Here is a 12,790-nt window from a genome sequence, read left to right on the forward strand (position 1 = left end):
ATTTTAACATGAGAATTATAGAATATATGTGAAAATCCAGGTAACTATGACAAATTTTATAAAAACAAGCGAATACAGTAAAAGGAAGACATATTGCCTAGTAAAAGTTTTTTAAGATCAAAAAATTTGCAAAGTTTATTATATATCAACAAATTTAAATATTTTACTTTATCAGTTGATTTAACACATTGTACCTCAAATACAGGGGTTTTTTACCTTGGTTCCCTGTACCCCTAAGAGATCTGTCTATTGACTTAAACAGTCAGTGAATTTGCTTAAAAAATGAATGTAGATATAGATATAGTATTTCAATACAATTGATGTCTTTTATAATCTTATGTATTATATTTTTATAGTGTGAGCATATACACAATTCAATTCAAAAAGTACTTACTATGTGCCTATTAGTGCCAGGAAATATACTAAACAATGAGGATACAAAAAAAAAGTTAAATAGTTCCTACTGTCAAGGAACTTATATTTCACTGTAAATATATATATATATATATATATATATATATATATATATACATACACACACACATATATGTGTGATATGCATGTATATGTTTATGTATGTATATGCATATGTAAGTATATGTAAACTTATATGTATTTAACACACATATCTGTGTACACAGAGGATTAAAATGTAGAAATAAGTTTAAGAACTTAAAAATAACAGCTATTATAGGTGAAAAGGTCCTACCACCAACACAGATCTAGAGATTCAGTGAAGGGCATTCAGTTTCCACCTTGTTGATCACTCTGAGCCCACTCCCTAAAAAAAAAACCTCACCTCATCTCCAGCCTGACCTGTAACACTACGCTGAAGCTTCTCTCACAATGACCCACACACAGTTTTTATAAAAACTAGATATTGAGAGGAAAGTTACAGCCTCTCTTCAGACTAATATGCAGTGTATATGTGTATATGCATAAATATACACACACATACAAGCCTGTCTATTTTTGCATATATATGAATTAATATACTCTAAACTCTAAAATTACAGGCATCAGGATATGCCAGCTGCTAACATTTGAAATAGTGATGATCTCTACTAAGTTGAATGACCTTTTTATAAGAGAAAACAACTTTTTTTGTTGTTCTTTTCCATCCTCAAATGTATTTTTAATGGAACCTTCAACTACAACTACTAATATTCATGATAAGAACTAAAATTGATAATGCTTCAAAGTTTGCAAGTAACTTTACATCGATTATTTCATTTGATTCCCACAATAATCCAGTGAAGCAGGTATTATTAGTATACCCATTTTACAGATGTGGAAAGTGAGTCAGGGAGGTTCAGTGACTTACACAGTATTACGCAATAGGTATATGATTCAAGATTCAAATTTAGGTCTTCCTGATTATAAGTTCAGCACTCTCCCCAGTATGACATCTAGCTGCCTCAGGTTTCTTTTCTTATGGAATCTTACAGATTAACTGTGTAGATAGATAGATAGATGATTTTTATTTAAGAAATTCAGTTACCTAACAAAAAGGAAAAAAAAAGTTTGCATTTCATTAAAAAAAATCACATAATCAGGGAATACTACACAGAATTCAGCGTGGCAAGAGTTTTTAAGAAGCAACTTCCCTTTTTGCCAGTGCCCTGTGATATGTGTGACTCAAATGTCACAAAAATTACTAATGCTGCTTATGTAGGTAGAATGGAGAACAAAAACAATTTTTTTTAGAAAAGAAAAGACTTCCAAACTTTGTTACCATAAGTTTGGAATAATAATAATAGCTAGCATTTATATGGGGGCTACTATGTGCCAAGCTTTATACCAAGAACTTTATAAATATTATCTCATTTGATCCTCACAACAACAATGTCAGGAGATAGGTGCTATTACTATCCATATTTTATAGTTGAGGAAACTGAGGTCATGTGACTTGCCCAAGTTCACACAGACAGTATGAGTCTGAGGCTGGATTTGAACTCAATTCTTCCTGATTCCAGTCCAGCACTTTATCTACTACACTATCTAGATGCCTCAGAGGAAGTGCATGTATCCTTGGCATCTTTTCTCTACCTCATTTTCAATAGAAAAAAAGTCATTTCTTCCCTATAAATGCAAAGCATTAGATCTCATTTTGTAATGGAAAAAAGCTTTTTGTTTTCTTGAGGTAACATCTTGTGGCCTTTTAGAGGTTTCCACTAAGGACTCTTTAAAATGTTTCACAATTCTAAGCATAAATTATGTCATCTCTGGATATCTGTCCCAGGGGTAGGATGAAATTAAACTGAGGGATAGATAGAGCCTATGAGGCTAGAGATTCCCCCAGCGCTGGAGTACATAAAGCGATATCTAATTTATGATTAACACAAGACAAGTTGTTTAAGGGAACTGAATGATTTAACCTTGTTATTTAATATATCATGATTGCCAATTAAAAATTATTGCAAGTACACAATAAAGAAATACTTGGCTGATGTGGATGCAATTAAACATGTAATTGGATCATGTGCCATCTTGTTTATGGCAGAGTTTACTACTTAGTCATTGAATAAATATTTGAGTGCCTGCTGTATCCAAGGCTCTACGTTAAATCTGATGGGAGAAAGAAAGATAAATAAGAAAGAGGGCCTGCCCTCAAGGAATTTATAATCTATCAGAACAAAAACATATATTTCAGAGAGACTAGCACAATGGAGAGCTAGAGTATTGGACGTCAAATCAGAGGAACTGGATTCAAATCTTTGACGTCTCTTGCTATTGGTCTGACTTTGGGCAAGTCATTTACCTCTTTGGGGCCTAAGTGTATTTATATGTAAAATAAGAGAGAGGGAATTAGAAAGATGATCTCCAAGTTTCCTTCAAAGTTCTAAATCCTAAGAACACCAAAAATTTGAGGAAGTGTATGATAAGTACAGACAGAGGGGTATAAAGGAATTCTAAGATTTACGACAATAAAGTATGATTTTGCCAGGTGCTTTTAGGGGAGTTATAAATCAATTCAGTAAGACCTACTACTTTCCAGATAAATAACTACAAATATATTAGAGGATTCCACACTTGTATTGGTCTGATTAGCCACAGTGAGACACACTGTAACTTCACTCTAACATAGTGATTTCATTTTGGTCCTCTTTGAAAAAGAAGGACAACAAACCAACCAAATGTATCAAATGTTAATGTAGAGTGATTTAGGGGAGTCAGGGAGAGCACTAAGAAGGGAATCAGGAAGAGACTTCTGTAGGAGTTGGCTCTTGAGTTGGGCTTTAAAGGGAACTAAAGGTTTCAAGAAGTGTAGGTGAGGAAGGAGAGAATTTCAGACATGGGGACAACTTACACAAAGGTATTGGTCTTTTGGACAATTGGTCCATTGTTAACTTTGAGCTTGCACACAGCACAGGTCGGTTACAAGTGGTAATTTGGGAGCTGGGTAATGTTGGCAAAGGGTGTCCAGAGCAAAGGCCCAGAGAAACAAAAACTCAGGTCACATATCTAAGTTTGGGCAAAATGTAGAGTTTTTCTAGAGAAGTGAAAGATAAAGGTAGAGAAGCAGATGATATATCACTAACATAAATTTAGGGCTGGATTTAGATATTTAGATATTTAGAGACAATCTAGTCCAAAGGTTCTCAAACCTATTTGGCCTGCCGCTCCCTTTAAAAAAAAATTGCTCAGCACTCCCCTGGAAATCTGCTTTCTTTAATCTTTTAACAGTTTTTTTTAAAATTTGCACCATTTAAAAAAATATAAAATATTTTTAAATCACACATCTTAATAATTTGTTGTAAATTTGTAGGGGTTTTTGCTACATTAAAATTTTGATGATGCAATATTGCATCATGTAGCCATTCAGTATCTACTGTGAACAAGTCATTACATGCACATATTCCTGCTGATGCCTGATGGACTAACTGACAATGCATGACACCCTTGCCTGCTAACACTTGCTTCTTAAGTCCTGTTGGTGGATTTGACCAGTGATCGGTTATAACTTGCATTTTGTGTGTTTATTTGGAAAATAACGTAATCACTATGACTTTAACTCTGTTACACAGCAGATGAAGTATGTACGAATGTTTTTTTTCAAGATTTTCTTCTCTTCTTTCCTTATGCTTCAACGCCTCCTTATTTTTATTCAATGCTCCCCAATTGCACATAAGCTACCACCACTCCCCTGGTTGTATTGCCTCTTTGGGAACTCTGATTCTAGTCCAATCTTGTTAATGATGCCAAAGTACAAAGATACCAAAGTGCAAAGATTCATGTTGCCAAAGTTCACTGTTTACCGTCATATAGACCACTGTTAAAATTGGGAAATGCTAGTGGTCAATGGGAGCTGAATCATGTTCAAAGCCACAAGGTCAATGGGATTCATTCTATGAGCCAGTTCTTCTTTAAGAGACAGCATATTCATCCTGCTGAGTCCATTTACATTTCAGCTTCTTTGCATGAGGTCAAACTGACTGGACATTCAGTTTCTTGATCACTTGCCTGACCTCAGATTACATTTCCTGTTTGTCTCTTGGATCCCTTTTAGTCATGAGCGTATCTCCTGTCTTCTCTTTGCTTTTTATCTAATGAAAACTGACTGATCTCATGACCTTAAACAGCCTACCTTGTGTTTCCAGGCCTTCACAAAGTAGAGTACTACTGTTTAATTATTCAGTAATTCATTCTACCTAAAGTACAAGTCTGACCATTTAAATCCCTGCTAAAGAAATTTCAGAGGCTCCTTATCACCCTTAGGATGAAATATGATTTGCAGTGTGGCATTTGAAATCCTTATAACTTAGTTCCATTCTCACTTTTGAGGCAGAGTACACAATATCCTCCCTCGAGTTCTTTATTGACCGGCCAAACAGGTCTACTTATTGTTCCTGCTATAAGATTTAAGATTTCCTGCCTCTGCATTTACACAAACTGTTCCCAACGATTGAAATCCTTTCACTCCTCACCTTGCCCTCTTGGAACATCTCCAAGGCTTAGCTCAGGACCCACTTCCTTCAATAGACTTTTCTTGATCCTCCCAGTGATTGGTGTTCCTTTGCCTTGCCCTCCAATCATTATACGCTTATCTTATATATGATCCTATATTTACTTATCTGTAAACACGTTTGATCCTCCTCCCAGAATGCAAACTCCTGGAGGGCAGTGACTGTCTCACTTCAGTATTTGTATCCTTAGTGCCTAGCACAGCATGCAGCACATAATAACCACTTAATAAATGCTTGTTGATTGCTTGAACAAGGATTGGCCAAGCACCTAGTTCATGCAAGGCACTGTGTTAGGCAACAGGAATACAGACAATCATCTCTTTTTTCAAAAAGAACAAATATTCCATTGTGTTTTTCGTTGGTGAAAGATCCCCTCAATAAACTTGTGTTCTGAAGTTTGCTTCACAAAAACAGAAACACATTCTGACATAAAGGAAATTAATTTCTGGGCCACAAGTTATAGTTAGACCAAGTTGTTGTTAGATTATGTTGTTTGTCTCTCATTGTTTATGATGTACTCAAAAACAATACTAAAATGCTCCAACTAAGAATGGGAGATTCCATCTTGGCTATACAACAATTACCCTCTGTGCAGAACTAATGATATCATTTTATTATTTTATGCTTTTCTCACTGATGAAGACCAGGAGGAAAGAAAGAAAGAAAGAACAGCATTAGACAAAAAAATGATTTCACCAAATTTACAAAAACTTCTTCTGGAGTGAGTAATATGTGATAGTCTATCTGTAAATGTATATATTTCAAGACATTCATCAAACCCTTCAAAATGAAATTTGAAAATATATACCACCCCACATCAGAATTGGCAAGCTTGAAAAAAAAGGCAATTTCAATGCTTTGTGACCAATTTAGCTCCATTGTGATGTCATCAGTGAGATATCATATATTTTGCTACATCAGAAGCTAAAGGGAGGATAGGAGAAAGTGTTGTTACCATAGTGTTTCTGGGTCACAGAATTATAAAAATACACTGGATTTTAATCCTGGATGAGGATTAACATTCTTACTAGCAAAATAGGAAGTAAAAAGGAGGACAGATTTGAATCAGATTTGAACTTCTGACTATGAAAATTCTGCTCCAAGTTGACCAGTTTTTAACTCAAAGGAAAAATCTTCAGTCAACATAACTACCAAAGACTTCCCTAATTAAAATTAAAAAAAACCCACAGAACTATCACAGTAAATGTTCTGAAGACCTATTTTTATTTTGATCTATAGTTGTGATGCTCATGTGAAGGAAATTTAGGTTTGAAAACTGATTCCACTACTTTTTAAACTATTCAGCAACATAGAATCTTTGAGAGTTGCTTGGGGGGCACTGATAGATTTAAGTAGATTGTCAAGTGTTATACGGCTAAGCGTACTTCAGAGACAAAACTTGAGCCCAAGTCTTCCTGAAGCCAAGACTAGTTCTATATCCATTGTAGCACACCATCTCCCAAAAGGCTCTGTTGCTAGGATGATAGGGGTCATAAATCTAGAGCAAAAAGGGAGCTCAAAGGTCATCTAGTTCAAACCCCTCATTTTATAAACTGAGAAACTGAGGCTGGGGGAGCTAACTTGTCCAAGGAAACATAGGTAACAATCATCAGAGGCAGGATTTGAGCCCAGATTCTCTGACTAGAGTCAGAGTTGCCATATATAAAAGACCAGACAGATAGCATGAAGTAATGGATAGAAAACTGTCTTCAGTGGCAGGGACACCTGAGTTTAAGTCTATCTTCTTACACATACTGGTTGGGTGAACCTGAGCAAGTCATTTACCCTCTCAGTACCAAGCCCCACCCTGGCACCCCTAGGAAACTCTCAAAGAGCATAAGTAGCAGAGGATTTGTTTATCTGAATGGGCAGAAGGAGTTTTTCCAAATAATAGAAATCATAGGCCCAGACAGTGTATGCATACTTACATACACATATGTGCATAAATATATCCATAGTAAGAGTAGTACATAGATACCATATAAGTACATACACATACATATATGCACACTAGTGTCATATACCTATATACACACATACACATGCATAATATGTGTATGTATATGTATTAAAGACAACAGTTGAAACACAAAGACCTAACTAATCATTGGAAATTAGCTCCTGCCTAGATTTCAACAAATTGCTCAGGCCAATCTATAAAGCACAATTAAAATGTGATAATTATGTTTGAGGAAAGAAAAAAAAAACTCATTAATTTTCTGTACCCCACTAGTCCCAACATTCAGTATTTTTGTTACTTTGCTTTTTTTCTTGACTGGATACTTAGAGAAGATAGTTTGTGGAGAGCCTCCCTATCTCTCCCTGTCCTGCTCATCTGTTAGCAGTTCTCAGGTCCTTAAATGAGAAATGCCACGTTTCTTAGAACCCTCCAGTCCAACGCAGTCCCAGCAAACAAGCAGGAGTTCAAGCAGAAAGAGGTTCCAACTTTCATCATTAAACCTGAAACCATAATTTACCAGGTTTTTTCTATTTCTTTTTTTCTTAAATTACTACATTAAATATGATGAAACAGGTGGCTTATTTATTATGTTGATTTCTAAAAAGCAGTCATGTAAAATCCCAAATTTAAATACCAATGTGATCTTGGTGGATCTTGGTTGAAATCTTACCTTCTTGTTCTTACTCCAACAGCAGGCACTGAATCCCTAAGGGGCCCACTTTTTAATTGTAAAGTAAGGGAAAAAATAAAAACAAAAGCAAATACTGTTACCCATGCTGTTCTATTAAACTGTGATCACAACCTTGAGGGCAGGGATTGTATTTTTCCTTTCTATGTATCCCTTGCCATTTGTACAGTGCCTGGCACATAGCAGATGCTTAATAAATCTTAAATTTGACTGCCTGACTGTCCCACTCATGGGGCTTTATTGTGAAGATACAAATAAAATAAAAGACATGGAAAGCTGCTAGGGAAACTTTCGAGTGCCCTATAGGCATTTACTTGCAAAGTGTAATTAGAACTAGGAAAATCTAGTTCACATACCCTTGTGAAAGCAGACTAAATAGGATGATTGTTCTCTATTTGAAAGTTTCCAACATGGATTCATTTTTATAGCAGGGTAGCAGCCTCAGTTCAATCAGACCAATCAGTTCATACAAATAATTCATTTTTCCAAAATAATCTCTGAAAGCAAAAAAGTTCAAAGTTTAACTCACATCTATACTATTGCAATAGCCTTCTTGTTAGCCTCTCTGTCTCATCTCTCTCTATTTAATTCCACTCTCCACTCAGCTATTAAAGTGGTCTTCCTAAAGTACAGATCTGACAGGGTTACTCCCCCATTCAATAAACTCCAAGGAGCTTCCTATTTCCTCCAAAATCAAATATAATATCCTCTGTCTGGCTTTTAAATCCCTTCACAACCTGGTCCCTTCCTACCTTTCCAGTCTTTCTTATGTCTTATTGCCCAATATACTCTGTGATCCATTGACTTGGATTCCTCACTCATGATACTCTATCTTTTCACTCCATTTATTTTTACTGGCTATCCCCCATACCCATATTTCCCTCATCATCTCTTCCTTCTGACTTCCTTGGCTTTGTTGGGTCTCAGCTAAGATCCCATGTTCTTCAAGAAGCCTTTCATCTTTCCCCTCAGTGTCTTTCATCTGAAAATAATGTCTTTCTTCTGAAATTACCTCCAATTTATCATATATACGTATATGTATATGTGTGTGTGTGTGTGTGTGTGTGTGTATATATATATATATATATATATATATATATATATATATATATATATATATATATATATATATATATATTTGCACATACATTTTTGCATATTGTATACTGCCCCCTCCACACCTCTGTTAAATTGTGAGGTCCTTGAGGAAAAGAATTTTTTCCCCCTTTCTTTGTATACCTAACACTTAGTATAATATCTGACACATAGTAAACAATTAATAAGTTCTTGTTAACTTGACTCCAAAGTTTTTATTCCAAATTTGACCTAGTAACAATTTTCATGAACATCTGAATTATTCCAAAGTGAACACAAAAATTCTACACTTCTCCTACAGATTGTACTATTTCTTGGTTTTTCTTTTTAGGAATAATTCTTACGCAGTATTATAATTAAAAAAAAACTTAAAAAACTTTTCTCTGCATTAAGGTGTTTATTTATATAGCACCATTCTACTGAGAGAGAGAAAAAAAAACTTCAAACATCTTTCTTTGATTTTTCAATTTCAGTGTAGACATTTGATGTATCTTATCTCCCTAGGGGTTACTCAGATACAAATTTGGGACAGTGTCTCATTAATGTTCAGCATTCCCCTGTGAAGTTCATAGGTGATAAGAATCCCAGAGGATGAAATCCTTAGGGGGGAAGTAGAAAGAAAGAAAATAGCACCAATAAAAAAAAAGGTTTTAAAGGGATTCATTTCTTTATTTTCTAATCCATTTCTTTATTCCTTTGTGCTAACCATTGTGGGTTGAATGAACTTTAGTAAGGCCAAAATCTACTGAAAACATCAAAATATTTGACTTTTCTATTTTCAAGTTCCTCACTCAAGCAGAGGTTTTATTTCTTTTCAAATTCTGACAAATATTTGGCACATCTGATGATATTTAAGAATAATAATCTCTTTATAAATTATGAATAGACAAGGTCTTACAGACATTTCCTTTTAACTTTTTATAGGAAATGACAGTCTATATAACCGTTTCTAGTTATAAGATATAAATATTAATTAAAGGTGAGTTAAAGGTCATAAGATTTCTGATTCCAAGTAGGCTTTAATGTCATAAAAGATATTTGGATGAAAGTCCAAAAAATTTGCCCATAAAACCGCTGTCACCAATTTCAGGGCCTTCTTTTCAAATCATATTGTTCTCATTGATTTGTGTAAATTTAGCACCCTTGCAGTAGAATATAAGCTTCTTGAAGGCAAGGACAATTTTTCCTCTTTGTCTTGTATTCCCAGAGCCTAACAGTGCTAAAACATACCAGGTGCTGAATAAATGAATATTGAATGAATTAATAAATCAGTACATAAATAATATAGTCTCTTTCCTTCTCCCAAATCCTAGTCCTTCAACATTCCCACATTCTAAAAAGCCCACTATACCATGTGGAAAAAAGAAAAGTAAGTATGGGTAGATTTGCAAGTCCAAGAAGTCAATAGGGAAGAAAGAAGAAATGAGTTTACTTAACTCCCAAAGGCAGAAGTCTCATTTATTTCTTAATGCTCCCAAGAGAGAAATCTCATAGGAGGTAGGGGATAAGGCAAAAGATGAAAAAGAAACTGAGTGTTACATAGATGATGCTTCAAAAATGAATATGTTAAAAGGGAGGGAGAGAGGGAATATAAGAGGGACGGTTAAGATGGAGAAAGGGAGAAAAACAAAAACTTGTGCCAAGGAACTGGACTATCGGTCTTCAAATACTGTGGTTGTTTAGCTTTGTGACATCCTGAAAATTCTCAGAGGATTGTATCATCCATTTTGAGAAAAACTTCCCTATACGCCTTAGGAGCACTTGCAGTTTCAGGCAGAAGACAATTAAATGGAACACTGGATGGAGTGCTAGACTTGAGTTAGGAAGACCTGAATTGGAATACTGCTTCAGACACTTACTACTTATGAGACCCTAAATAAGTCACTCAACCTTCCTCAGCCTCAGTTTTCTCACCTGTAAAATGAAGATAATTATGGCACCTATCTTATAGGGTTATTGTGAGGATCAAATGAGATAATACAAGCAAAGTACTTTGTTAATCTTAAAGCATTATGTAAATGCTAGCCATTATTTAATGTATTTAAAGACATACACTCTTCTTAATCAAATATTGGCATTTAAGAAAAAATAGTTTTCTGGAGGACTCACTCAACTATCATAATCAAGGATCTGTGCTCTCATCAATATGGGTATTTCCTCCATTTTGCAAAGTGCAACTCATCCACATTCTACATCCTACATCCCCTGGGACTTTTTTATTTATGCCCACCCATGAGTGTTCCATAGGAAGTTCATCCAACATGTTAAGATTTTGTCTCCTTTTCTCTTGATATTGCAAAGGTATCAATGGAGTGAGTATACAAACGACCCATTGTTCCTCAATCTAGTTGTGGTGCTTAAATATTTAAAATGCAATTTAATTTGCAAGTTTATATATTTTGTGTTAGAGAGCCAGATTAGTTAAGTTTGGAAAGGGCAATTCCCTGGCTCACTCAAAAGTAAAGAATTCTTTAGCCAGAGAAACTCTGGCAGACCACCTACTAATCTGTAGAGGGGCAGTGCTCTGGGTCAATGCATGGTTTACCCATACCAGTGATATATTAAAATATGTGAGGAGGAAAACTCCAAAATCACCAAAATGGAGGCATAGGTGCGCTGAAAGGCTGTGGCATGACCCCAAAGCATATGCGATCAGTCAATCAGAGGGTGGGAAGATGAGTTGCATCCCATATTCTCCATGACAGCCAATCGTTAGGTTTGTATCCAATATAATTTTATATTTTTGTTGTTCAGTTGTTTCAGTCATGTCTGTCTCTTCATGACCCCATTTGGGGTTTTCTTGGCAAAGATACTGTACTGCTTTGCCATTTCCTTCTCCAGCACATTTTATAGATAAGGAAACTCAGGCAAACAGGGTTAAGTGACTTGCCCAGTGTGGTAAAAGTAGTATCTGAGGCCAGATTTGAACTCAGGAAGATGAGTCAGGCCCAGCATTTAATCTATTGAGCCACCTAGCTACCCATAATTGCTCCTGCCCCATACCAACTATCCTTCAAGATTCCCCCAGCTTTCCTACCTCCCATTACTGTGAATCCTTTTATATTCTGTTACTTAGCATAGTCTCTAAGACAATTACAATCTAATTATTATCAGGGCAAACAAGACAGCTTTGTAAGTAGGGTTGGGAAAATCTTGCCGCCCCCCAACATACTCAGTCCTATCAGGCACACCAAGATAACCTCATGGAAGTTGGTGCTGATGAAAGGAGATAGTGAACAGCGAGTAAGAAATCTGCTTGACTCATGTGCCCTTTTATTTTGAGATTACATACAGTAGAGTCCTCAACCACATAGGATGAGGAGGGTATGAATGGGTTTCAGCCTGTAGTGCAGCTCTCATTACATATTCTTTATTCTCAAACCCATTCCTCTTCCAAACTTCCCTATTTTTTGTCTAAGGCATCACCATTCTTCTAGTCACTTAGGTTTGAATCTTTGGCATTATACTCAATCCTCATTCTCATACTCTTCATATCTAAGTATCTGTAGAATCTTTTTCTTCTTTTTTTTTTTAATTCCTAATTGTATCACATCCATCCATCACCTTATCTCTATTCACATAGCCACTACTCTAGTGTAGGCCCTTTTCACCTCTCACCTGAACTCTTTCAATGGTCTCCTAATTATATCTTCCTACCTCAATATCTGTAATCTGATATATTCTACAAACTTTTTTTCAGGAAAATCTCAGATTTTCCTAAAGCTCAGTTATGACGATATCACCTACTACTCAATAAACTTCAGTGACGATTGATTCTTGAATCAAATATAAACTTAAAATTTGGCCTTTCATAATGTGGCCTCAGTTTGTCTTTCTATTCTTATTATGTATTCTATTCTTATTGTGTCTTATACTCCATGGTCCAACCAAACTAGCTCTGCTATTTCTCCCTTTCATATAAAAGCAAAGCTAAAATATCCAGACATGAATAGGAAATTAAGGTATAATGCCAACCATTAAGTATAACAATGTGAACAGTGAGGAATAGGTATACCTACTGCATCCAAAGTCTTAGCACAGTTTCAAGCCTGGCTAAGCTCAAAACTGCACTTAAGTCTT

The 12,790-nt window shown here is 35.5% G+C and overlaps 1 protein-coding gene across 23 annotated transcripts in view; it reads right to left on the reverse strand.

Moving 5' to 3' along the window:
• The window catches only part of RIMS1 (regulating synaptic membrane exocytosis 1), a 699,885-nt gene that overhangs the window by 381,454 nt on the left and 305,641 nt on the right, over positions 1–12,790 (reverse strand). The gene's annotated exons all lie outside the window — the stretch shown is intronic.

This window comes from Phascolarctos cinereus, unplaced genomic scaffold (assembly GCF_003287225.1).
Source record: "Phascolarctos cinereus isolate Bilbo 61053 unplaced genomic scaffold, phaCin_HiC Scaffold_5;HRSCAF=322, whole genome shotgun sequence".
In the NCBI taxonomy this organism is placed as follows: domain Eukaryota; kingdom Metazoa; phylum Chordata; class Mammalia; order Diprotodontia; family Phascolarctidae; genus Phascolarctos; species Phascolarctos cinereus.